Source organism: Phyllostomus hastatus, unplaced genomic scaffold (genome assembly GCF_019186645.2).
Source record: "Phyllostomus hastatus isolate PE091 unplaced genomic scaffold, TTU_PhHast_1.1 phas_contig_150, whole genome shotgun sequence".
In the NCBI taxonomy this organism is placed as follows: domain Eukaryota; kingdom Metazoa; phylum Chordata; class Mammalia; order Chiroptera; family Phyllostomidae; genus Phyllostomus; species Phyllostomus hastatus.
This window is the reverse complement of record NW_025333611.1, coordinates 5,520,685-5,545,216: the sequence shown is the minus strand read 5'-3', so window position 1 is coordinate 5,545,216 and position 24,532 is coordinate 5,520,685. Positions and strand designations below refer to the sequence as shown.

General features: G+C 57.0%; 1 long non-coding RNA gene across 1 annotated transcript; it reads left to right on the top strand.

Annotated features, from left to right (window-relative positions):
* Nucleotides 1-6,598: 6,598 nt before the first annotated feature.
* On the top strand, nt 6,599-23,478 carry LOC123806081. The gene is made up of 7 exons (XR_006783423.1): nt 6,599-6,759; nt 16,167-16,320; nt 17,673-17,891; nt 19,159-19,282; nt 20,022-20,194; nt 20,391-20,508; nt 22,762-23,478. It is a non-coding gene; the product is annotated as an uncharacterized LOC123806081 (long non-coding RNA).
* The last annotated feature ends 1,054 nt before the right edge of the window (nt 23,479-24,532 follow it).

Genomic DNA, 24,532 nt, shown 5'->3' with positions numbered 1-24,532 from the left:
CCAGGGACGGGGCCCCAGTGCCTGCCTTGTGGCCCAGCTCAGCCTCTGGGCTCCCTCCCTCCAAGCAGAACTCTGCTGAGTTCCCGGCCTTTCCGACTCTGCAGCTTCTGAGGAAGGGTGGTGTCAGGGCCGCGCCGGCCGGGGGCCTGTTGGTGCCCCTGACGGCACACCGAGGCCAGCTGTCCAGGTGGGTATCTGGGCAGCGCCCACAGGCGGCTCCAGCCGCGACAGGCAACGGGCTAGGCCTGCTTTCCCTGCCGGCTGATGTCATGAGCTCATTAGAGCAACGGGGTTTATAGCACAAGGCAACTGTCCAAACAATAAATTAAGCCGCACAATTTAGCACTTAATTATCCTCTCCCTCGTCGACTTCACTCTGTTCCCTGGGTGTCTGTCTGGGCCCTCTGGTGGGAGGGTACGGCCTTCCCTCCGCCTCACACCCCGCAGTCCGTCCGTCACACGGCCCACCGGGGCCGTGGCCGTGCCATCTCGGGAACATCTCTCAGATACTTTCCCTTCTCCACACCCTGATGGCCTTGACCTCAGCCGGGCCTCACTCACTCTCTCCCTTGGACCGCAGCCACCCCCGTTTCTCCTGCTTCAGTTCCTCTCTCTGCTGTGCCCAAGTGGCACGGTGGGGACTTCCCTTGGTCTGGGCATCCAAAGCCCCCAAGACCAGGGTGCCCCGCCTGCCTTACTAGGCTCCTCTGCCTGTGCCGACCACCCTGCCATCCTGAAGAGCCTGCAGCTCAGCCCCAGGCGGGGGCAGAGACTGAGTCCAGCGACTTCACGACACAGACATCTACACACTCCTTCTGTCTGCCCCCTCTCCCACTCCCCCTGCAGGCGCCTGCTTGTCCCAGGATTCAGCTCGGGAATCTCCTCCTTCAGGAAGCCCTCGGGGATTTTCTTGGCAACCCCACTGCTGAGACTCCTCATTGCCTTTCCCCTCTAGGACCATCTCTCAGGACACATGCCCACGGGGACGCCCACCTGGGACAATGACATCAACAATAACACCGTCGCCCTGTGGAGAGCGCACCCGTGCCAATTCACTCGGAAGTCCTCGTCGTTCAAACCTCGCAGTCAGGCCGTGGGAACCATGCTAAAGGTCCTTTCACGGATGAGGAAACTGAGGCTTGGATTCCAGGTCCCCATCTGGCCAACTTGGCCTGCGTCTGGGAGGACAGGGACAGTGACAGGTGCCCGAGCTGGAGAAGAACAGGCCGGAGGAGCCCAGGGGGCACCATGGTGGGCAGGAAGGCCTGGGGAGGACACTGGGGATGGGGGTGGGGGGGCCGTGTGCAGAGTGTGGGGCAGGACCCCCTTTGACCCAGAGGAACACGGCCCCCCCACCCCCCAATGAGCACTCCCTTTGCTCCACTGTTTCGAGGTTGGGCCGATGAAGATTCCGAGAGAAAGAGGAAGGAACAGGGAACAGAGCTCCAGAGGAAGAGGGACCCAGTCAGAACCCGGAGCCCGGGTCCCAGGGCAGCCGACCCGTGGCCCGGGGTGCGGAGAGGCCACACTGTCACCCCTTCTCCCCTGTCCTCACGCACTGTTCCAGGACGTTCCTGCATGCCACGGGGGACGGCTCTTGGTCACTGCAGGTCAGCGGGCACCGTCTGGCTTGCTCGCAGCCACGCTTACCTGGCACAGAGTGCGCGCTCCGGACACCTTGGCTGAGTGGCTGGACTCCTGAGGGAGCCAGCGCCGGGCAGTGCCGCCCCTCTTCGTCCCCAGAAGGACCCGCCTGAGCCCTTCGTGCCCACAGCCTCCTCGCAGCCACCCGGTGCGGCCAGTGCCCTCACGCCCACTCTACAGACGGGGACGCCGAGGCGCGCCAAGGGGGGGCGGTGCGCCCGAAGCTCTGCAGTTCAGACACAGTTCCCAGACACCCTGGGAACTGACACGCGGCCTGTGCTGTTCTATTTGTTTATTTAAAGAGAGGACGTTTGCCACTGTAAATAGCATCGCTTCTCCTGGGGGCTCTGTCAGTCTCTGTCACATTATTTACCCACATCCTGTGATGTGTGGGCCCAACAGTGAGAACTCCGGGGAGACACTGAGGATGTACCCTCCCGGGGGGTCAGGCAGCCCTGCGCTCAGAGCTCGGGGCTGGGCAGGAGCTGGGAGCCGGGTCCAGGCACCCCGCTGGCCGGCCAGCCGGCCCTTCCCAGCGGCTCCCGCCTGGATGCAGTGGCAGGTTGGAGCTCCAGCCGCTTGTCCCTGGTTTCCATAAGGGGGAGCTTGTGCACAGGAGATTCCCTCCAGGCCACAGCGGCCCGGCATCCAGGGACCTGCTCCCAGCGGCAGGCGCCCGAGCCCTGCCTCCTGTCCTGGGGGAGGGGTGGGGTGGGCGGCTGCGGGGATGTGTGCAGGCTGGCCCCCTCCTCGTTTATCCCCCCAAGGAACAAGGGAAGCCAGGGACAAGGCCCCACGTGGACAGGACAGAGCTTTGGAGCCAGCTGCGAGAGGGGCTTACTCCAGGGCCGTCATGGACTGGCCGCATGACCTTGGGCCGGTCGCCTCCCTTGGACCTTGGTTTCCTTATCTGTCAAGTTGGAAAATACCAACTTTAGGTGCGTTACAGAGTAGCCACCACAGTTCCTGGAGTGCAGTAAATGCTGCAGAATAACTGGACTGTTTTCGCTCTGACGACTGTTGCCCGGGTTATGTATGCAGGTCTGCACCCTCGCAGCGGCTCCTGCCCGCCCCTCCCCGGCCGAGGCCTCGGGGTGACTTGCACAGGGCCTCGGCCTCCCTGGTCCCGCAGAGATGAGCCCAGCAGTAAGGCCTGTAAGGACCCATGTTTGCAAATGCAAGACCAGGCGCCTCTCTCAACAGAAATGATGACAAAGCAAAAACGCTAAAGACTCTTTTAGAAAGGGCAAAAGAGAGAGAAGAAAGTCTTCATAGCTTAATTCTTCATCCAGGTTCAACAACCAGGTTCTCTTCATTTTGAATCGCTACCCCCCTTGCCCACACAGATGGTTTTCCCTGGTGGGGAGGGGAGGACTCGTAACCCTAGTGACTCCACCAGGTGCTGTTTTATTCTCGGCCGGCAGCGGCCTCGGTCTGAATCACCCCATCTCCCTCCATGCGGCTCCTGCCGCCAGAAAGCGGTGCCCAGGGTTCACGGTCCCCTCTCCCCGGGAGGGGGCCCTCCCCGCAGGCAGCCCTTTGCGCACGTTTGCGGAGCTGCACTCGGGGGCAGGAGGAACGGCCGGCAACACAATCTGCTGCCCCTTGGCTGCCTTCATAAAACTCCTTTTTTTCTTTCCTAAAATGGAAATGGCGTTTTCTCCCTGATTATCAAAGTAACACATGTGTGTTGTATAGCACTGGGCAAACATCCGAAGGACAGAAGTCACCCGGAGGATGTCACTGCTGGCATTGTGGTGTCTCTTTTCGGACTTTCGTCACTCCGTGAGCACACAAACCCAGTTCTGCATGACTCGGCATCACCGTATTGCAAAGACGTAGCAGTTTATTTCATCAACCCCCCCCACCCCCCACCCCCGTTCTCTGGCATTGAGGTGGTTTCTCTCCAACTTTTTTTAATGTTGAAACAATGTTAGATTGTTGCAAAGATAGGACAGCCCGTTTCTGTGTGCCCTTCACCCCGTGTCCTCAGTGGTTACATCTTCCATAACAGCGGCACTGTATCAAAATCAGGATATTGATGTTGACGCAACCTGCGTAGAGTTGGACGTCATTCCATCACGTGGGGGCATCTGCCTGCTCACCCCCACAGCCAGGACTCAGAGCTGCCACCACTACGAGTCCCCTCATCCCAACCCATCCTAGTCACTCACAGCCCTCCCCCCTCCCACCTGTCTGACCCCGGGCAACTACGAACACGATCTGTGTCTCTCAACCTCAGCCATTTTGAGCAATTTACGTACATATAGCTCAGCGTAATGCCCTTGAGACCCATGTTTATGGTCTATATAAACTGCTCTTTCCTTCTTACAGCCGAATAGTATTCCATGGTGTGGATGAACCATGCCTATTAACAATTCATCTATTTAGAACATTTTAGTAAGGGTTTTTTTTTTGGGGGGGGCGCTATTACGAATACAACTGCTATGGCTATTGTTGCAGAGTTTATCGGGTGGCCACATTGCATGTCCCTGGGATACATGTGCAGCGTGTGGGCAGGGGCGTGGATGTTTGTTTCTGGAAGGGACGGGAACCTGCCTCCCAGGGCGGCTGTCCCCTCTCACACGCCCACCAGCAACGTCTGAGAGATCTAGCCTCTCGGTAACCTCCCCGGGCCTTGATAGTCTCGGCCTCTTAAAGTGTACCTGCTCTAACAGGCATGCGGCTGTCTCAGGGTCTTACTTTTCACTTCCCCGAGGGCCCGAGATGCAGAACACCTTTCCGCGTGCTCACTGGCCGTCCACGCGTCCTCTCCGGCTGGATGTCTCTTCCCATCTTCTGCCCCTTTTCCTATCGGATTGTTTGTGGTTTTGCTGTCCTTCCCAGGACGTCCGTGCCCAAATCCCCAGAGACTTATGAAGGTGTGACCTTACAGGGCAAAAAGGGACTTTATAGACTGATAAAGTTCAAGGTCTTGAGAGGGGGCGATTGCCCGGGACTCTCCAGGTGGGCCCAGCATCATCACAGGGCCCCTGCAAAGCGGAGAGCGAGGCAGGAGATGAGACCGTGGGAGCTGCGGTCGCAGCGATGGCACTGGTGGCTAGAAGGGGCCCACCGGCCAGCGAATGAGGGCAGCCTCCTAAAGCTGGGCAAGAGTCCTCATTAAGCCCCCAGAAGGAATGCAGCCCTCGGGACCCCTTGATTTCAGCCCATGGTAGACCTCTGACCCCCCACAAATGGTCAGATAATAAAACTGTGTGGCTTTAGGCCACTGAGTTTGTGGTGATTTGTTACAGCAGCGAGGGGAAGCTAAGACAACCTTCTGATGAAGATCCTTGCACCTCAATCTTGGCACACGCTCCCAACTCTTTCCTAGATCAAATCCCTGTGTTGGCGAGTCGGGGGGCCGGCGCTCAGTTACACTTGAGGAAAGCGAGGGCTCCGTGGCCTTGCTTCAGCAGCACTGGCCTCACCTGCGAAGCGTGAAACGTGCACTTGAAGTTGCCTTGACCGTACTCTCGCGTGTGGATCCGGCACAAGTGTACACAGAGGTGAGGGAGAGGGGGGTGCGCCCGGCAAAAGCTCTCTCTGAAACACCCAAAGCTGCCCAGGCCCATCTGGTAGCCATGAGCCACCTGAAATATGAAATACACTGGACTTCAAATCCTTAGTGCTATAAAAAAAAAATAAGGAGGGAAGGAAAAAAATCTCAAGAATGATGTTTTATACCAATAATTATAATTATACAACATAATTATACACTGAATGGATACCGATTTCTCTTTTCTTTGAATGTGGCTACCAAAACATTTTAAATTACCTATGTGGCTTGCATTTGTGGCTGACACTGTGTTTCTATTGGTCAGCATGGGTCCCAGCTCTCACCCACAGCCCTTTATGGCCAGCCGTGGGCCCCGACGGCGCAGTGGCCGGAGCCAGGGCCTCGGCTCCCGGCCACCGCAGGGAGGTCAGCCAGGCCTGCGGTCCCGGCCCGAGCAGCCAGTGCCCAGCCACAGCCCCACGATGCGGCGGGAAAGTGCTGGGGGCCTCGCACCTCAGTTTGCATTCAGCTCCTTTGGCATTTTCTCGCCTCTGGCCCTTTATCCACTTCAGCCGCCTCAGGCGGGACACGGGGAAGTAACCCCGTAACACTTCTGCAGACGTTCTTTAATTCAACCAACTTTTATGAAACCTACTGCGCGCCAGGCACCGTTCCAGGCTCTGGCCACCTGGCACGGGGGCGGCGCACGGCCCGGACGGAGCCCGGCGTGGCGTCCGGTGCTCAGCGCTCTCTGCTGCCTCCAGAGACACGCGCTGTCGCTAAAAAGAACATTCCAGTGCAACGGTCCCTCCTCCTACCCTGGCACTTGGGATGACCCCGCTGGTTCCCCGAGTTGGGAGAGCAGCTCCGGGCTGGGCCACCACTTTGTGACCTCAGGCAGGTCATTCCGTTCTCTGTCCCTCAATCGCGCCCCCTCCCCCCACAATCTGCAAAACAGGGAGGGTCGCTGTGAGCGTCAAACAAGGTAACACACGCAGAGCTGCTGCTGAGAGTGCGAGCCGCTACTGTTATTGTTATGGGTGCTGTTGTTAGTGGTATTATCTTCTCGGCCTTAGAGCCCCCCTGATTTCAGGGCACCCCCAGGGGAGATGACTCAGGAACAGAGAGAACAGAGAGGAAGGGGCTGCAAAGGCTTGACCGTCGGCAGGTGAGGAGGTCAGCCCCGGGCCGCTGATGCGGGCGATGATGACGACATCAGGAAGGGCCGCCCCCTCCCAGCCCGGCGGAGAAGGTAGCCCATTCCCGACGTTGAAACCCGCTTTCACGGCAGGCCGCTCCCAGGCCCCGCCCTCCTGTTTCAGACGCCGTGCGTCAGGCAGCGCGGGGCCCTCCCATAGTCCCTCGGGGCGGGGCCCTCCCATAGTCCCTCGGGGCGGGGCCCTCCCATAGTCCCTCGGGGCGGGGCCCTCCCATAGTCCCTCGGGGCTCGCCTCCCCCTGCAAACGCCTTGGAGGGTCTCGGCTACGCGCTGGAGCCTACAAGGCCTGGACTCCGGGCAAGCCCGAGTGCTGGGCTCTCGGCCCCAGGAGGAGCGCCGAACCACGGAGGAAGGGGGCGCCACGGAGCTCAGTCCCGGCCAGGGCTCCTCCCAGGTGCGTTCTAGGTCGTCCCCCAAGTTTCTCAGCGGGGGACGCCCCAGTTACCCACGGGGGCACCCGCCGCCTGCCTGTCCTTCTCTGACCCTCCTCCTGCCGTTCAAGTTCCGCTCCTTGAAGACCCCAACTGAGACATCCTCCTCCTCCCCCGCCCCCTCTTTCAGAGAACCCTACTTCGGATCTGTTATTTCTCCTCCTGGAGCGCCATTTTCCCCGGGAGGCTGACCCCTGACCCTTCCAGGCTGGGCCCCTGGGCCGTGACCGTGACCGGGTGGGGACTGGTCAGATAACTGGACTCCTGGCCAGGGGGACGTGGGGTGGGCAGGCCCGCTGCTGGGCGTCATCGCGGCCTCCGCGTCCTGGGAGCCAGCTGCCAGACGCGCACTGGCGGCCCCTTCTGTGAGCACGAGGCTGTTCTGGGGTCTCGTTAGGAAGGAGCCCAGGGCGGTGCGCTCTCGTCGGACCCAGAGCTCGAGCATGCGACTCGCAGAGACAAAACTTGCGAAACGTTCAGAAACTGTTCTTGGAGCTGGTGACATTTGCTACCAATAGACATGAGCAAGGGACTTGGCTTCCCCCGGCACGTCCTTCTGCTGAGCAGCCTAATTGGGACAGGCTGGGCTCCCCGTCCCAGGGCCCTCGAGCCAGGGCTCCTCCCTCTGGGGGCCTGGGAGGGCGGTCTACTCGCGAAACGCACAGGAGACACCATCCTTCCCACTGCCACTCACATCACACAGTTAGTGGTGCAGAAGGGCTGTCCGCCAGCCAGGGGCTCCCCTCTCCTGGGGACCCCGCCTTCCCAGGGCGCTCCTTGATATGGGGGTACCACCCCTTGAGGATTGGGGCTCCTGATTTTAAACACAGATGCAAATTTAAGAAGCAGAGAAATGGAGGAGGAATAGGTGCTGGGTTGAATGGTGTGTCCCCCCCTCTGCCGCCACCCCAAATGATTGGTCCATGGTATAATCCTGGGGACCTATGCATGTGGCTGCAAGTTCATTACACTTGGAAAAGGGTCTTTGCAGGTGTCATTAACAAAGCTCTCCAATGAGCTCATCCTGGGTCATCCAGGTGGGCCTTGAACCCAACGACAGGTGTTCCTGAGAGCAGACAGATGAAGGGAGATTTGAGACTGACGGAGGGGGTGTGGGGCGAGGGACTGCCTTTTGCAGAACAAATATCAGCACAGGTTTTGTGACCTTTGTCAAAGGTTTTAGATACTTTGGAGTCACGTCTTTCTTCTCCATACCTGGCCTCAATGTCAGCTGGGAGGGCCCGCTGTGTGGCTGTATGCATGATGATGGCCCTCTCTGATCCTGTTTCTTCCGCTGTTACGTGAGGGTCCTCACTGTACCCACTGCCTGGGGCCGTGATGAGGGTCAGGGGGGTGTGGGGATGTAGGCTGTCTTTGGGACACAAACATAGTTGGTTTGTCCCATAGTTTTTGGGGTTTTTTTTTTATTTTTTTACTAACTTTCCACCACCAGCAGACTTTACCTGACAATCCCATCTTTTCTTGAGACATCAAAAAACCTGCCAACCTAATGTCACCATGAAATAATTGCCTGCAGCTGACGCACAGCTGGTCCGGCCTGGGCTCCTGGGGTCCCGGCCATCCTCACGCCTCCCTGTCACAGTGCACACTGCACGCTGCTGACTTCATTCATGGTTTGCAACCTCTGTGCAGGAAAACTTTCTGTACACTGCTTGCTAATTTCATGTCTGTTTCACGAAAACACAAATCCCAAGCCAGCTTCTCTTTCAGGAGTGTGTCTCCAGTAGGGAGAGGGCCTGTTGAAAACCTCTGTCAGACAGGATTTTTTACTTAATAGAATTTGTTGTAACCAGATCGGCAACGTCCTTTAATCCAGAGGCCTCTGACTTGTGGAAATCCCTTTGTTACCCAGAACTAGATACAAATGATGGTACTTGTTAAAACCAGGCGTGCGCTAGTGGGGAGAGGCTGCCATTTACGTGCGGTCTTGCCAAGATTTTGATGTTCTAGTCCTTCTCTGGTTTAATAGTTAAGTGAACGTTCGTTTCGGAATCTGGTTCAAACCAGTTCAAGAGGCGCTTTTAGGAAAAACCAACACCTCTGGTTTGTACTTGGCCACCACAGCCAGCCCTGGTTTTCTTGGACTTCGGAGTCTCTTTGTGAACTCGGTCTCAGCCTTCTGTTTGGTTCTGCCTTCTCCTGGCTGGGTGACTCGGGGCCTTCCCCCAAGGGAGCCTCAGCGTTCCCATCTCTGAATGGGTCGAGCAACAGCCCTTCCGGCACCGGGTTGCCGCAGGAATTCGAGGCGATATATACCAAGCTTGGGGCCTAGGAACCCGGACACCAGACATGTGTATTATTCTCATTACGACTGATTTGCGCTTTGGTGAGGCAGCCTTGGTTGTAGCTGGGGAAGTGGAAATACGGATTGTGAAGGTTTTATGGCTCCTACATGCCTGCGGCAGCATCCTGCCTCTACCTGCAAGGCTTAGAAGTAACACAACGAGCTTGATGATAGTCACGGGGGCTAATGTTTATTGGGTATTTCCTAGGAACTGATAGAACCTTGCCCCCACCCTCCTGTGCTCTCTCTCCCCTTCTCCATCACGACCTTTGGCCCGTGTGAGTTAGTTCTGCACCGACGTGCGAGGTCGTGGAAGTCTAGAATAAGAAAACGTCCTCAAGCCTGTCAATCGCACACCGAGTCATCTACTTCCTAATTCTAGGGGCCAGCCTTGTGGGGGGGGGGGCCATGAAAGGCTGGTATGGGTGGGTGCTGCGGGCACACCGAGGGTTCGGCCCTCTCATCCCTGACTCTGTTCCTTGCACGGCGGGAGGTTTCGCATTCCTGGGCCCCTGGCACGAATGCCGGTCATGGCGACGTGGGAAACGCCCTCCCGCGAGCCAGCGTGGCCATCACCAATGAATATTCAAGCTTTCTCCGCCCGCGGATGTGGGCCAGGCCTTCCGTCCGTCTCTCCGAAGCTGTTTTCTGAGCGGTCCAGTGGAGAGTCATACCCACTGGCGGGGCTGCTGGCTGGGGGTGAGCGGGGGTGTTCTGAAGTGCCTGGTGCGACCCCGGCCCTCGGCCGGTGTCGGTTCGGTGGCCGGGGACAAGGCATGGCACGGGTCTAGCACCGGCAGACCCTGGCACCCCTCCTTCCACCGATCGTGCCTCCGAGTGACGGGGCCAAGGGGGGCCTCTGAAGCCCTCCAGACTTCACTCCGCTCTAATTGGAAGTCGCTGTGGAACGAAGTCCAGTATTTAATTTGGCCGGAGCTTGACAGATCCAGTGCGCACGGCTAGCAGAACTCACGGGGCCCGGGACGCAGGGGGGACTCTTGGCCTGGGCTCCGGGCGGACTGGTGGAGAGAATGTCGCGTTCAATTACAGCTGATTGGCCCTGACAGTTGTCTGGGTGAAGTTTATAAGGTACATCTAATCTGGATGCATCTGGTCATAAAAATGCAAAACAAGCCATTCCCACCCAGGCTCTGGCTCCAGATGTGGGTTGATTCTCCGTGATTGACACCATATTTTTTGCAGCTGTCCCACATTTCAAATCTCTTTCTATTTAAAATATATTCATCATAATTATGGAATGCAATAAACAAACTTCAGCCCGATGACAAGCTTTAAATATAAGAATGTTACGGCTTAAAATAAATGCCGTGATTTCTCAGCCCGGGACGGAGACGGCACCGGCGAGAGTCCTCCAAAGGAGCCCTGACCTTGTCACCGTGAGCCAGACAGAGCTGTTTGCTTGCCAGTATTGACTGATATTTGCGGGGGCGGGGAGGGGGCAGGGGAGGAAAATCAAAAAGCTATTTATATCAGCTAGAAAAATGTGCACGAGTCATCACACAGCCACCCTTGTGAGACAAAGAAAAATAGCTGGATCCAACCTCCTCAGGCCTGAGGACTCCCCAGGGTGCCAGGCTCTCCCCGCGCAGGGGAGCATTGCAGCCAGCACACAGGGCCGGGTCCCTGGTTTCAGAGCCCACGGCCTCCACAGTCCACGTGCGGTTACCCTTCCACGCTGCTCGGTCACCCAACCTCCCCGTGCCTTCGTCTCCTCATCCATAAAATGGCACCTGTGAAGTGGAAGGTGATGCTAGTGCCACCGTGAGAGTTAAATGTGTGATGACAGGTGCACAGAACAGTGCCCAGTACGGGACGCGTGTGCGCGACAGGTTTGCTGTGGCGTCCTCAGTGTCAGCGGACCCTGCCCGCCAACTCTCTCTGGAAGAGATGGAAGGTCTCGAGGGCTTGGATGACCTGGACAAGGTCACGCACCGTGCACGGCACTGCCGGGATGCAAACCCTGCTCGTCTGACTTCATGACAAAGCAAGCCGGTGAGCGGCCGGTTTTACCCAGGTGAGCATTTTCTCGGTCCATTCACGGCTTCTGAGAGCCCCGGGGACCGCTGGCCGCCCCCCTGGAGTCTCGTCGTGCCTTCCGGCGGCGCCTTGTTCAGCCTGGACAAAGAGCCTCCCTCTCGTCCCTTCCCGGGTCTCATCTTTTATTTTTAATGCTATTTAAGTGTCTCTGATTGAGGTCGTTAAATAAACAAGCACTTAGGTTAATTATAGATAGGTCAGGCTGTGACCCTGTTGCTGGATTTTTCTAGCCACTCATGGCCCTCAGCCCTGACCGCACGGCTCCCCCGTGAGCAGCACGTATGCCTGGGTCCCCCTCCCCCTAAAAAAAAACAAAGAGTGCCGGGAGTTCGTGTCCACAATCTGCTCCTCTTTAAAACGAGGCCATAAGTCACAAGCCCTCAGAGCTCCCAAAAAAGCGTCTGGAGCTAAATTTGTGTGCGACGCCGACGATGGGTCTCCGATTAGGCTGATGAGAGAATTAGCAGAGCCGGGGCCTCCTGGGGCCGTGCCCGCAGCTCGGGCCAGGATGGAACCAGCTCCGTGAGTTTCGTTTCTGAGATTCGTAAAAGGCTGGTTCATCACGCTCAGTGTCAAAACGGCGTGCGCTATGCCCCCTGGCGCCGTCCCCCCAGAGAGGGGCTCCAGTCCTGGCAGGCCCTCTGTCCCCAGTGGGAATGGGAACCTCTGCCGGAGAAAGGGGTGGCCGTGTTTCAGTTCCCCCGGGACCCTCTGGGGGGCCCCGCTGCTGTCCCCGAGCCTTGCCTGACCGGCGGGGCTCCCGTTTGGGGGACAGCAGTGCGGAACAGTGGCAGGAGCTCGCCCTTGGCCGACAGACAGACTGAGGTTCCAAGAGGGACTCTGCCAATGGCAGACTGGGTGACCTGGGGTGAGGAGCCCAGCTGTCACCTGTAAGATGGAAAGGATCCAACCCACAGGGTTGTCATGAGGATCCGCTGAGAGGACAGGGGGCGAGGACGAGGCTCGCGTTTGGCGCTCGATAAGCAGAGGCCGAGGTTCTTCGTGTGGGTGGGGAAGGCTCCGAAGGTGGCGTCCGGGGCTGGGAAGCTCGCTTCTCCTTCTGTGGCCAGGGCGGCACGCGGACTGCACGGCTGGGCCTCTCATTTCTACACCAGCCCCTGGAGACGCCTGCTCGGAGTGCGGGCATCGATTTGTCGATTGTTTTTTGGTTCAAAGTGAAGTATTTTGTATTGACTGTATTAGAGTGACATCGGTTGACAAAATAAGGTTCAGACATACAGTTCTATAGTCACACCTCACCTGTGCACTGTCTGGTGTGTGCGCAGCCCTAGTGACTTGTGACATCTGTCGCTGTCCGGGGTGGGGGGGGGCGCGTGCAGTAACCGAGTTCGGTCCTCGCGCCGCTCTCCCCGCTCCGGAGGGCGAGCTCTGAAGGCGGGACCGGGGGCTGGAAAGGGCTCTGATCTTGCACAGGCTCCAGAGCATCGTTTGCATCTATTATCTCCTTGGTCCCCCTACAAGTTCTCAGTCACGGCACACTGCAGCGACCCCGTGTCGCCTGGCATTCAGCCCCGTGACCATTACCTTCTTCATTTGACGGATGTGGAAACTAAGGCCAAAGACCGAGTGAGTGATGCGGATGATGGACAGGACAAGGTTAGATTTTTAAATGATCTGCAGCTTCGCTCCAGGAACCCGGCACCGCCTCATCTCTCGCTGGAATCTTGAAACACTCACCCGCCGTCAGGCACAGGGGACGTGGGGGCGAGCGGCCACCCTTCTGCTCACCAGGGCAGTTGGCCTTCCCAAGGCTCAGTTTACCTGTCTGCAAATTGGGCACAGCCCGACGCCATGTGAGGACGAGACGGAACAGTGTGTGTGTGAGATATACCCCAGATAAAATCCCGTGTGCTACTGTTCGAGGGGGCAGGATCCTTCGGGTGCAGTGCCCCCTGCACCGGTCAGAGGGGGTCTTTGAGAGCTTCTTTCTGGGGCTCGGGAATCGCTGCCATGTGGAGGGCTTCAGTATATGGGGTTCCGAGGCTAGACCGATTTTATGACCTTGGGCAAGTCGCTTCTCTCTGACCTGCCCGAGTGGAGGACCGCCTTCCCGGCCAGGCTGCCGGGAGGCCCAGGGCCAAGGGAGGGAAGTCACCCGGAGGCAGGAGGCGCCCACCGCAGGCCAGGTCCCCTTCTCCCGAGGACCCGAGAGCATGGCTGTGCCAGCGCTGGAAGGTGCAGATTCGTTCTTCAAAGAAACAGCGGCAGTAGGGAACTGTGTATGGGGGGTGCGTGTATGGGGGGGGGGTGCGTGTGTGCGGGGGTGGGGGGTGGGAAGGGCTGCAGGCAGAGTGACAGAAGGGAAGAAACAACAGTACTTTAGTGACTGGCAGACGAAAGGTCCTTTTAGCTGGATTCGTCGGCCTTCTCACACCAGCTTAGCTGTGTTTGGAAAAATACTTAAGCTGCCACAGGGTGCCAAGTCATGACTCCGTCAGAGAGGGCCTGTTTCAGAAATGGGCAGAGCCCTCGCCTGCGAGGAGAAGCGCATCAGAACAACGTGGCCGGCGCTCGTGGGTGACACGCGTGTGCTCTCCATGCGCGGATGCTGGAAGTCAGGAGTGAGGGGCTTCTTTTTGCGTGGTGTTCTGACAGATGGACGGAGAAGGGGCAAAGAGGAGAGAAGAAAGAGGAGAAAGGACAGAGAGGCTGAAAGAGAGATGGGAAAGAGGTGGGGGAAGGGAAGAGAGACACAGAGACAGGGAGACAGGGAGAGACAGAGAGAGACGGAGACGAAGGGAGACACAGAGGCGAGAACGGCATCGGGAGGGGCTGTGTGAGGGGGAGAGACGAGCAGAGAGGGGGGAGCAGGCAGAGGAGAAAGGGAAGGGAAGGGGGTGAGGAGGGACAGACGGGCAGACAGACAGAAGGAGGTGAGATGGAGTGGGATGGGGAGAGTGGGGTCCTGCCCACCCTCTTTGATCTTGAACCTGCCTCGGTGGATGTCAAGCTGACAGCCCTCCGTTTTCAGACCTTGAAGCTCCTCCTGGGGCCTGCCTGCCTGCCCCACCGGCTGCGTCTGCAGTGTTTAACGTGCCCGAGTGGAGCCAGATGGTGGACCCGGGCCAGCTTGCGTTTGACAACCAGATGCTGAGCTCGCATAAAGGGGTCCTGCGGCCCGGCTGCTGGCGGGGAGCTGAGCTGGGCTGGGCTTCCCGGAGCACCGGTGCGCTCTCCGTGCCCGGGCCCCCGGGGCAGGCCCTGGCACAGCCTCGGCCGCCAGGAGGGGCCCGAGGAGCTGGCGTGACTGGAGCTATGCGCTCAGACAGAGCTGGGTTTGAGTCATAGTCCACCCCTCACCGGGGGTTCTGGGCATGTGGTTCTGTGCCATGGTTTCCTCATCTGTGAAATGGGCCTAGCCCCCCAAAAAAAAATAGCAGGTCTCCTGGGTGGCTAGAGGATCAAAACAGAAACCGAGTGTGAAGACTGTTGCAGAGGAGACATGAGACTGCAGACCCGTTAAAGCAGGCTGAACTCACCCTGCAGAGGGTGTTAGTCTGGCCTCCTGCAGGCTCCCGAGTTTCTGATGCCCACACCCAAGAACCTGGGTGGTGTCGTGTACAGATCCGTGTCGCCGGTTTCTTGTGAAAGATCCCAGCACCCGAGGCTGCGAGGGAGCAGTAGCCGGCCCTCTGCCTTGGACCCCGGCCCTTCCTGTGGGACCACGCCCCCCACACCTCCTTCCTTCATTTCCAGTTGCTTCCAGGCCCCTTGAGTCACGTGACCCTCACCAAGAGGCCGGATGATCATCCGGGTACCCGTGTTCTGCCATGGCTGGCACAGCCTTCCATTGAGAAGGAAGCAAAAATCGTGGAGGGGTCAGCTGCACCTCATCCTGAGGACAAAGCTAGATTTCCAGGGCCACCAGGGCCACCCCCATCAGCCGCATCAGCACAAGGGGCTGGGCTCCCAGGGGACACTCAGTTTGCCTGGGGTCCAAATGAGTGGCTGCTGATTTGGGGGGGGCGGCGCGGAATGTTTCAATTTATTGTTTAAATAACGTGGCTTTCAATCCAGACGTTGTTTGGGGCTTTTCAAGAATTTTCAATTATTCAGGCCTAAAATAGGTTGAAAACACGTGCCTCCCCACAACCCCGACCCCAAAAGGAAGACTCCTGTAGCTTCTCGTGGGCTGGGGACTTGAGTATGTAATATATACTTGGCAGGAGAGACCCGGCTGCAGAGGGAGCAGGGGCCTGGGCTGATGGTGGGAGACCTCACCCCCGTGGGCTGCACCTGCCATCTACCTGACACGTCTACCACCTCTGACTCGCGCACCTGGAACTTGTAGCCTTGCCCAGGAGGTTGGGAGGTAAACAGGCAATTATGACCTTCCAGAGAGATCAGCACAAGGTGCTGGGGGAGCCATGAGGGACCACCCAGCTCAGCCTGGAGGCCAGCACTGCCGCCACCTGGGGAGGTAGAGCCCACGATCTACCCAGAAGGGTAGGGAAGAGCTGGTGTGGGCAGAGGGGCTGATGGGCACCCCCGGGGTACCGAGGTGTGTTGGGGGGCCTGGGAAGACCACGGGGTGCTGGAGCATCCTGCAGAGGAGAGGCGAGGGGGCAGTGAGCCGTGAGGCGGTGGCTGGGGAGCAGGGTCCCGTGGGGAAGGGCTTGGTGTGCTGTGCCATGAAATTTGGAGGTAAATTGGAGAAAACCCTGCAGGCAGGGGAAGCCACAAGCAGGTTCAAGAGCAGGCCAGTGCGGTCAGACTGATGCCTGAGATCGTTTGGGAAGCTGGTCAGAGGTAGCCCGACAGGGGTGGGCCTGGAGGTGGGAGGACCGTGGAGGAAACTGGTGGCCATGGCAGCCGTGAGGACACAGCGGAGGCAGTGGGTGTGGGAAATCAGTGTCATGGGAAAAGCCGCTAAGACTTGGCGACAGCTGCAGTGTCCCCAAAGGACTCTGATTTGCATAAATGCTGGGTCTCGGCACAGCTCCACCCCAACTGATGGCTTGCTAATTGAATTCATTCATCCACCAGCAAACAGTTATGGAAGCTGGCCCCTCCAGGAGCCCCGCGCTAGATGCCGAGGGGAAGACCAGGAGGAGCGGACTCCCGCCAGCAAGTGGCAATCCGCCACAACTTCGCTTGCTCTTGAGAAGACCTCGTGACCCTCCATCCTACGCAGCAGACGGTAAGTGCCCTGGCCCGCTTAGGGCCCCCAAAAGTTTTCTGGCTCAGGAACCACGCGTGGCTGCCACTGCGCCCCAGCGGGGGGATCCAGGCCCTCGGACAGTGTCCCACACGCCCTGTCTCAGGGCTCAGGGCTTGTGACCACCGTCTCCTATGCTGGCGCTTAGGGTTTGGCAAACTTCCTGCCATAGGTCAGACTGTCAAAATTTTAGGCTTAAGGGGGTGTCCAATCTCTGTCCCAGCTACTCAACCCCACCACCATAATGTGAAAGCAGCCATAGACTATATGCAAATAAATGGGCATGGCTGGTGTTCTAATAAAACTTTATTGTAAAGCACAGTCCGGGGGCCAGATTTGGCCTGTGGGCAATACTCTGACAAATTCTGGTGGCGTTCTCAGGCGGCTACTCAGGCTGCAGGGGTGGAAGCTAAGTGTGCTGTCAGGCAGGGCTGAGGGAGTAGACACAGCGGTTCCAAGCGGGCAACTGGGGAGGGTTTGCTGAAGGGGCTATGTACACAGTGTCCAGTTAAGGGGAGCCAACAGGGGTACTGAAGTCCTCTGGCGCTAGCAGCAGGCGGAGCTGTTGAGACCCCAAGACTTTAGGGCAGGAGGAGGAGTGGTTTCCCGGACCTCTGGTTGGAGGAGGGACCACCCAGCCAAGGCTGTGGCTGCCTTGGCAGAAGGAAGCCGGGGTGTGTGTGTGGGGGGGCGGTCCGGGGAAATACTTGGGCCGGTTTCCTCTCCCGCCCTCCAACTTCCTGCTATCGCCCCCTGTTGACTGGACCCAGCAGGGAGCCAGGGGCCCAGGGAACCCATGGGGGACGCCCACGAGGGGGGCCTCCCAGGGCACCAGGCAGGACGCAGGAGGGTGGGTGACAAACGGAAGGAGCGTGAGCAGCTGCCCACGGTCACGCAGCCCGTGAGTGACAGCTGGTGGTCGGCACGTCCTCCAGTCCCCACATCCTCTCTGGGCGGAAGCTGCCGTGGGAAGAGACGGTGTTGGGGGTGGTGAGAGCCTGTAGGAGGGCTTGTGGCAGGCTGGAGCTCTCCTCTGTGGGAAACACCCCCGAATGTGACCTTCAGGCAAGGCTTCGAACAGGTCACTACTGTACCTCCCCGGCTTCTCCCCTGCCAGGCTGGGGTGGGAGTCTCTCCTCACACAGAGTGTTTCCCAGGGTGGTCCATACAGCTCCAGCCCATCCCCCGGGGATGCCAGTTAGAGCAGCAAAGGCCCCCGCACCGTCTCCAACGGTCGGAGCCCACTCCATGGGCGGGGTCAGGGAGTGTGCACTCTGATGAGATGTGAGAACCGTCTGTCAGCTCCTTCTGAACATGAAGTAACTCATCCACAGAGTCTCGGGCCTGCAGTCGGCACGCCCGTGCACCGAGCAGCCCCTGTGAGCCGCGCCGTTGACCTCCGCCTGTCCACCCAGTCACTGTGGTGACCAGAGAGACGATGCTGCTCCCATTCCCGCTTTACAGATGAGGAAACTGAGAATGAGAGTGACCCAGGCGCTTCTCTGAGCCGGCAGAGACTCAGCCACGGCTGCTCCCTCCCTCCTCCCCTCAAGGTAGGATGCAAAGACCTGAGGACCCTCTGCACAAAGAGCAAGGCCTGGAGCGGGGAGGCCGTGTACTCACAGGCACGAACCTGCAGCGGAGGGGCCGCCCAGCAGGGCCCAGCAGGTTCACGAGGGCCCGGGCGGCCTCAGCACAGCCCCACGGCCCCTGCTGAGCTGAGAACCCCAGTGAGGGGCGCTAGATCGGCCAGGGTGTGTGAGCCCCAGGAAGGGATCGCCAGCTTCAAAAGGAGCCTTTCGTCCTTCTTTCAAATCAGGTGGTGGGATTCGTCTGCACTGTGGGGGCCCTGAGTACCCCAGCTCCTGAGCGGGACAGGTCTGTCTCTGGGAGATGCTGGCATCTTTGTGCGCAGGGACCTAGCGATGGATTTTTTAAATCTAAGGTACCTAGAGATGGGTGTTTTTAAAGCCAATAAATCATAAACCTTGTTTGAATCCCAGTCCAGAACAGATGTAATGCATATGGTCAGTAGACTTGGAGTTGCAAATAAATATGTTTGGAAACCAAATATTTGAAAAGCAATCCTTCTTCTCAGGCTCCTCTTTTTCGAGTGCCACTGCCAAGATCGGTTCAGGGATTTGGTTTCCCTTGAAGCTGCTGCCACAGCCCTACCCTCCCTCAGCCAGAACGGAGATAAAATGTCCCAGGCCGGGAGTGCACAGAGGTTTCAACTTGCCGGCCGGTTCTGGCTGATTGGTTGTGGCTGCCTGGAGTGCAGGCTCAGGTGGACCGAATGCCGTGATCGATTAGCGATGTCTGCCCCCGGACCAGGCACAGTAAGTAGAGGTGTAAGTGCCACATCTTACCCTCTACTGCCCTGAGTGTATCACCTGCTTCTCCAGCAGGGCAGTGCTTTATTCATTCTGATGGCAGTGCAATGACAGTTTTAGGGCACAGAAGCAGTGGGACATTGAGCAGTTTCCCTTCCTCGTTAAATGCAATGCCCAGGTGATACCGAAATAGTCCTCCTGCTCCTTCAGCCCTCCACCTGCAGGCAGGACGCTCCAGCCATCTGAGCAGCCTTGGAGCCGCGGGGGCGCGTTTCACAGACACTGGTTCTTCGGTTTCCTTGCCTGTGTGCCTCGTTGTTGCCCGCTTCCCCGCAGCGTGCTCGTCTCCCGAGAACAGGGACGCTGTTTTCTTCACCGCTTTGTTCCACACATCTCGCTGGAAGTGTGTGGTACGCGGTAGGGACTGGGTAAGTCTTGGCTGAAGGAAATTATTTTTTCATCCCCCTGTCCATGTGCTTACTTACAGTGTCGCTACTCCGGGCTCGGTCCGTAGATCCCGATGCAACAGGACAAGTGAGAAACCTCAGGCCTGGTGAGGGGGACAGATGCCTGCGTTGATGATTCCAGACGCGAAAAAGATGGTAACAGAGGTAGGTGCTGGGCAGAGGTGACGGGCAGGGGATGGCCTTGGAGCACCAGGAGGGACTTCCCCGAGGCTTCTCGCTGACCTTGGGTTTTGAAGGGTGAGCGGCAGTTCCCCAAGCAAAGGGTTGGATGCGACATGCTTTTTATAAGGAGGTGGCGGACCCCTGTCTTGTATAAGAATGACAGTGAGTTACACAGCATACGCGTGAAGAGAGTGGAAACGCGGTCTGAGAATCAGACACATAGGTAGTTGGATCTCGGTTCTGCCTCAGGCAAGTCTCCTTGCCCCTCTAAGCCTCCGATTCTGCCGGGGAGACTGGGAGTTCGGAGGAGATGGCAGGGAAGTGCCTGGCACTGGCCCTGACACCTCAGGACATGGCAGTTCTTCCTGCTAGGACACCCATCAGGACCCCGCACTGTCCCAGTAGGTGGGGACGAACAGACGCTTCCCTGGTGTCGTTCAGAGAACGGCCAGTCTCCCTGGCCTTGGTCCCAGAAGACTGCGCTAAGGACGTCCTGCAAGAGTCTAGTTAGCAGGGAAGCCTCATCCCCAGGGGGGCTGCCGTGAGCTCTGTTTCCCCTCCCCTTCCCACCCACCCCGTCCCCCATACCCCAGGGGTGCTGTCTTGGCTGCCTCCCTGCCCCACCCCGGCCCAGGGGCTGGTGCAGCCTGTTTCTACGGCTTTTCACAGGGCTGAGCCCGAGAAGGTGCCAGCTCTGCCCATTCCCTTTCCCGTCCTTCAGACGTGTGCAGGCAGAAGCGCTGGCTCAGCACGCAGCTTCCGGTTCAGCGTCTCGTCATTGGAAAGGCCTGCTCTCCTCAAATGCCATGATCATGATGATGACGGTGACAGCAGTGACAGCTCCCCTGGACGGCACGCTCGCTCCAGGCAGACCCTGGACACACACCGAGTCATGTGAGTCTCACCAGGACCCTGTCAAGCTGCTGTTGCATTCTGTGGTTCCCGACAGGGACCGTGGTCCACGTTCACCCAGCAAGGAGTGACAGGGCCCAGGGTCCCTGCCTTCCACGCTCTCACCTGCTCCTCCCATTTATCTGTTTTCTTTTCTTTTTTTTCCATTTCTTTACTGAAACTCTTCCTCCTTTCAAAGAGATTCAAGGCAACTAGGAAATACAAACCACAAAGAGGAATAAAACCGACCTGAGATTCCGGGGCAGGACAGGGAAGAGTCCCCTGCCACGGCGGGAGCAGAGTTCCACAGACCTCAGGTGGGTTGCGTTTGCTGATCACACTACTCAGCTCCTCCCTACCCGTGCTAAGACCTCCCGCCGCGGCTGGCTTCAGCTGTGCCTCTTGGGGTTTTCTCCAGTTGTTCGAAGCTTTGTGACTAGAGGCACCACATTTGAGGTCACTGTGTCCCCAGGGCAAAGATGCATTTTATCGTCGTGATAAAGACTCTCAGGGAGTGGTTCCCGCCTTCCAGTCTCCTCGGCCGAGAAGGAGCTCAGCTCCACTTGCACGGCCGTTTCCCACCCTCTCACTCCATCGACCTTTCTGGGTCCTGGTGTTTAAGACAAGGTCTTAAGGGACCCCAAGGTCCCTTAAGCAGCCTATGGCAGCTTTATCTTTAATCCTGGCTTGGAAACTGTAGTCTTTTAATTGAAATATTTAGTTCATTCACCTTTAACATAATTCCCCATAAATTTGGGTTTAGATGCACCATCTCATTATTTGTTTTCCATTGTTCCCATCTGTTCTGTCGTCTCTCTTAGCCCTCTTGCTCGTTTAATCTGTTATTGTTATCGTTATTAAACTTCAAACTCTGTTATTTCGTTAGTTTACATTCTTCTACTATGCTTTTAGCAGTCTTTTTAGCAATACAATAGGCACCCTTGACTTAATTAAAGCCCAATATATATGTCAGTACTTTTATCATTTACGAGCAATAAAATTATTCCAATCCTAATTTATTTACATGAAATTACATTTAACTTCATCCTTTTTGAATTTATGTTACTGCTTTTACACATGTACATTTTGACTGTACATATATTTTTTAAAAAGTCATCCCTATTGTCATCATTTTACGCACTCAAGCTCCATCTAGATTTATCCACTTACTCCTCCCTCCCAGTGCTTGTCAGCCCTTCCTGCATTTCCATGCATCTTTCTGGGACGATCCTTCTTTCCCTGAAAAACTCCCTTTAGTGTTCCTTTTAGTGCTGGTCTCTGCCGGCAAGTTCCCTGTGGCCGTCTGTCCGGAAATGTCTTTAGGCTGCATGGCCGGAGGACCCCTCCCCCGGGCCGCGCACCGCGCTGCCGTGGCCACTGCCCGGCACCCTCCCGCGCTGCTCCTGTCCCGGGCTCACCTCCTTCCAGCCTCGGTCTCCCCTCGCTCCTCTGACGCCGTCTTCACTCACCTGCCTTTAAAGCCCTTTCAGGAGTTTGGTTGTAGCGTGCGAAGCAAGGTGTGCTTGTCTTTGGATTCATCCTGCTCGGGCATCATAGTGATTCTTGAATCTGTGGTTTGACATTTTCATCTTTTTTTTTTAAGGCTCAGTCATTACCTCCTTCCAGACTCCATCTTATACTCACTCTTCCACCCTGCTAGGGCTCTGGTTACATGTAAGTTTTTTTGTTTGTTTGTTTTTTTACCATTTTCATACGTTTTATATCCTTTGCTCTATTTTCATTCTTTTGATTTTCACGTGCCATCTGGGTATTTTCTGTGAGCCCGTCTTCCGGTCACCACACTCCTTTCTCACTGCGTCTGATCTGCTGTGAGAGCCATCACCTGCGTTCTCCATTTCAGTCATCATAGTTTGCATTTCCAGAATTTTCACTTGATTCCTTTTCTTGAAGATTCTAGTTCTCTGATAAAAAAAGTTCATGTTGTCATTTGTTTCCTTGCATATACTAATATTAGTCTTTGAAGACCACGTCTGATCATTCTAATATCGGGGTCCCCTGTGGGTGTTTCTGTTATACATTTTTTTTCTCACAGTCCTGTTCTTAGTATGCCTTGTGAATTTTGATTGACGACAGGAAATTTTGTATTTAAAACAAGTTCCAGAGGCTCCAGATGATGTTCTTTTCCTCTTGAGAGAATTTCCTTTAGCTTCTGGCAAACTCTTCTTGTAGAAGTTCACTTCGCTGCACTCAGATGAAGATGATGCAAGGCCGAGTGTTCCCCTCTGAAAGGCTCGGCCTGTCCCCAGCTCACCTTCACTCCTGGGCTGGCCCGAGCCCCGCCCGAGAGCCACCCCGGACCAGCTCTGAGCTCCAGAAAGAAGTGCAGGGTGACGAGCAGCGCGGCCACGCCCCCGCGGGGCGGTCGGCGTGCGCCAGACCACAGGGGCCGGCGGGTGAGCTCCGCTTCCCCACCTGGCGCGCCTCTTTCTCTGCCACCTCCTGGCTTCACTCACACGCAGGCTGTGGCTGGGCACCTGGTGACCGGCAAACGTCAGGAGCGCGGGTCTGAGATTTTCTACCGCAGGAGGACTCAGGCTTGCTTTCTCCAGTCTCCAGGCCAAAACTCCGATGGAAGAGCAACGGTCGGTTCAGTCTGGATCAGTCACTGGAGCTGGGTAGGAAGACTCCTGGGGAGCGGCGCTCTGCGCTGCGGGGACCACAGGCCGCTGCGGAGAAGGAAGTGTTGCCAGGAAGAGTGCAGGAGGGTGCCCGGGCCCCAGACAGCAGAGTCAGGTGCGGCCAGGCACTGAGGTGAGGTGTTTCCCAGGGTAAACCGACTCCCCTCAGCTCACACAGCGGGAGTGCGGAGGGGTTTTCCCAAGCTCCTAGCAAAGACAAAATAAAACAAACAATAGCAACCAACCTTCCCTGCAGAGTCTCCAGGGATAGTAATCATATTAGCAACTGCTGGCTACAAGGAGCTATGCATACAAACCTCACAAGGACATTTCCCATCTGCTTGCGGAGGAGACGTAACTGCGCCAGTTTCCAGAAGAGAATCCAGGCGGGGAGGGCCTGAAGCTTGTGCAAGTACAAATAAAAATTAGGTGCAAGAGTAAATATTTATTTAGTGTACGAAAAGCCGCCACACACAGATTTTTAAAAGCTGATGGACGCCACAAGGATCGTGAGAGTTAGAAATGCCCAAAGCATTTTTAATTAAATTACTGTCTCTTACTCCTCTCTAGTATTTTTCCCTACATTTTTGTCTGTATATGTGGTCATTTTATTTCACGTGGCAGGATATAATATTCCTATATTATTCCTATTATATTCCTATGGAGAGAATAGGAATATAACTCGGTCTTTTCCCCAGCAAGGCTGAGCAAAATCAATTTCTTCACTGAGAGCTGACGTGCAGACCACGCAGATTCCCACGAGGTTATACTTGCTGTTGGTAGTTCTCCTGGAGGTCTGTGTTCTGCGAACCGAGCTGATCAATGGTGCTTCACACGGTCCCCGCTGGAAGGAGAGAAAGGAACCGTGGGTGCGTGTACAGTCACACAGGCTGTACCCCTGAGCATGTTAATTAGACGTCTGTAAAAACCAGATTGTCTGCTCACAATCTGCCATGGCCGATGAGCAGCCTCTGGCTCCCTATCTGTCAGACTTGGTTTCTCTCCCGCTACCTGCATTCGTCTGGCGCACCTGGCCCTGCACCTTCACGCCAAGACCCCCAGCCTCGGAGACGGGCAAGCCGGGGGAGGGAGGAGTGTCTTTGGAAGCCATTCCCGCCCTGAAAAGGCAACCACATACATATGTTCCACTCAGCACAGGGCCAGTGCAGCCCGACTCGTCTCGGCCTCAGCCTGACCCCCCACGACGCCCACGGCCAAGAGTGGCGCGGGGGCGGGGGTCAGTGGGCAGAGACGGTAGTCAACCCGCTGTGACCAGAATATCTTACTTTTCCGATTTTACCCGGACATGTGATCACATGACCAGGGCTTCTTCCCATGCTGTAGCGGGGGCCTAGGCACAGGGAGGGACCCTGGAAACTCAAGTTTCATTAGCTCCATGGTAGATGCATCATTTCCTAGCTCCATGGTAGATGCGTCATTTCTTAGCTCCATGGTAGACGCGTCATTTCCATGTTTGGGTGAGGCAACTGAGGCTCGGAGAGAGGAAATCATTTGTGCAAAGTCATGGGGCTGATACAGGATGAAGCTGGGACGGCGCGAACATGTTCTCTGAAATGTGAAGGAGGCCCAAAATGTACAGGGTCCCCTCTCTCAGTCTCCCTCCCTCCACTGGGCCTGGGAGACAGCGAGCACGCAGAGTCGGCGAAGCCTGTCAAGGTCGTATGAAGGGTGTGCGTCTCAG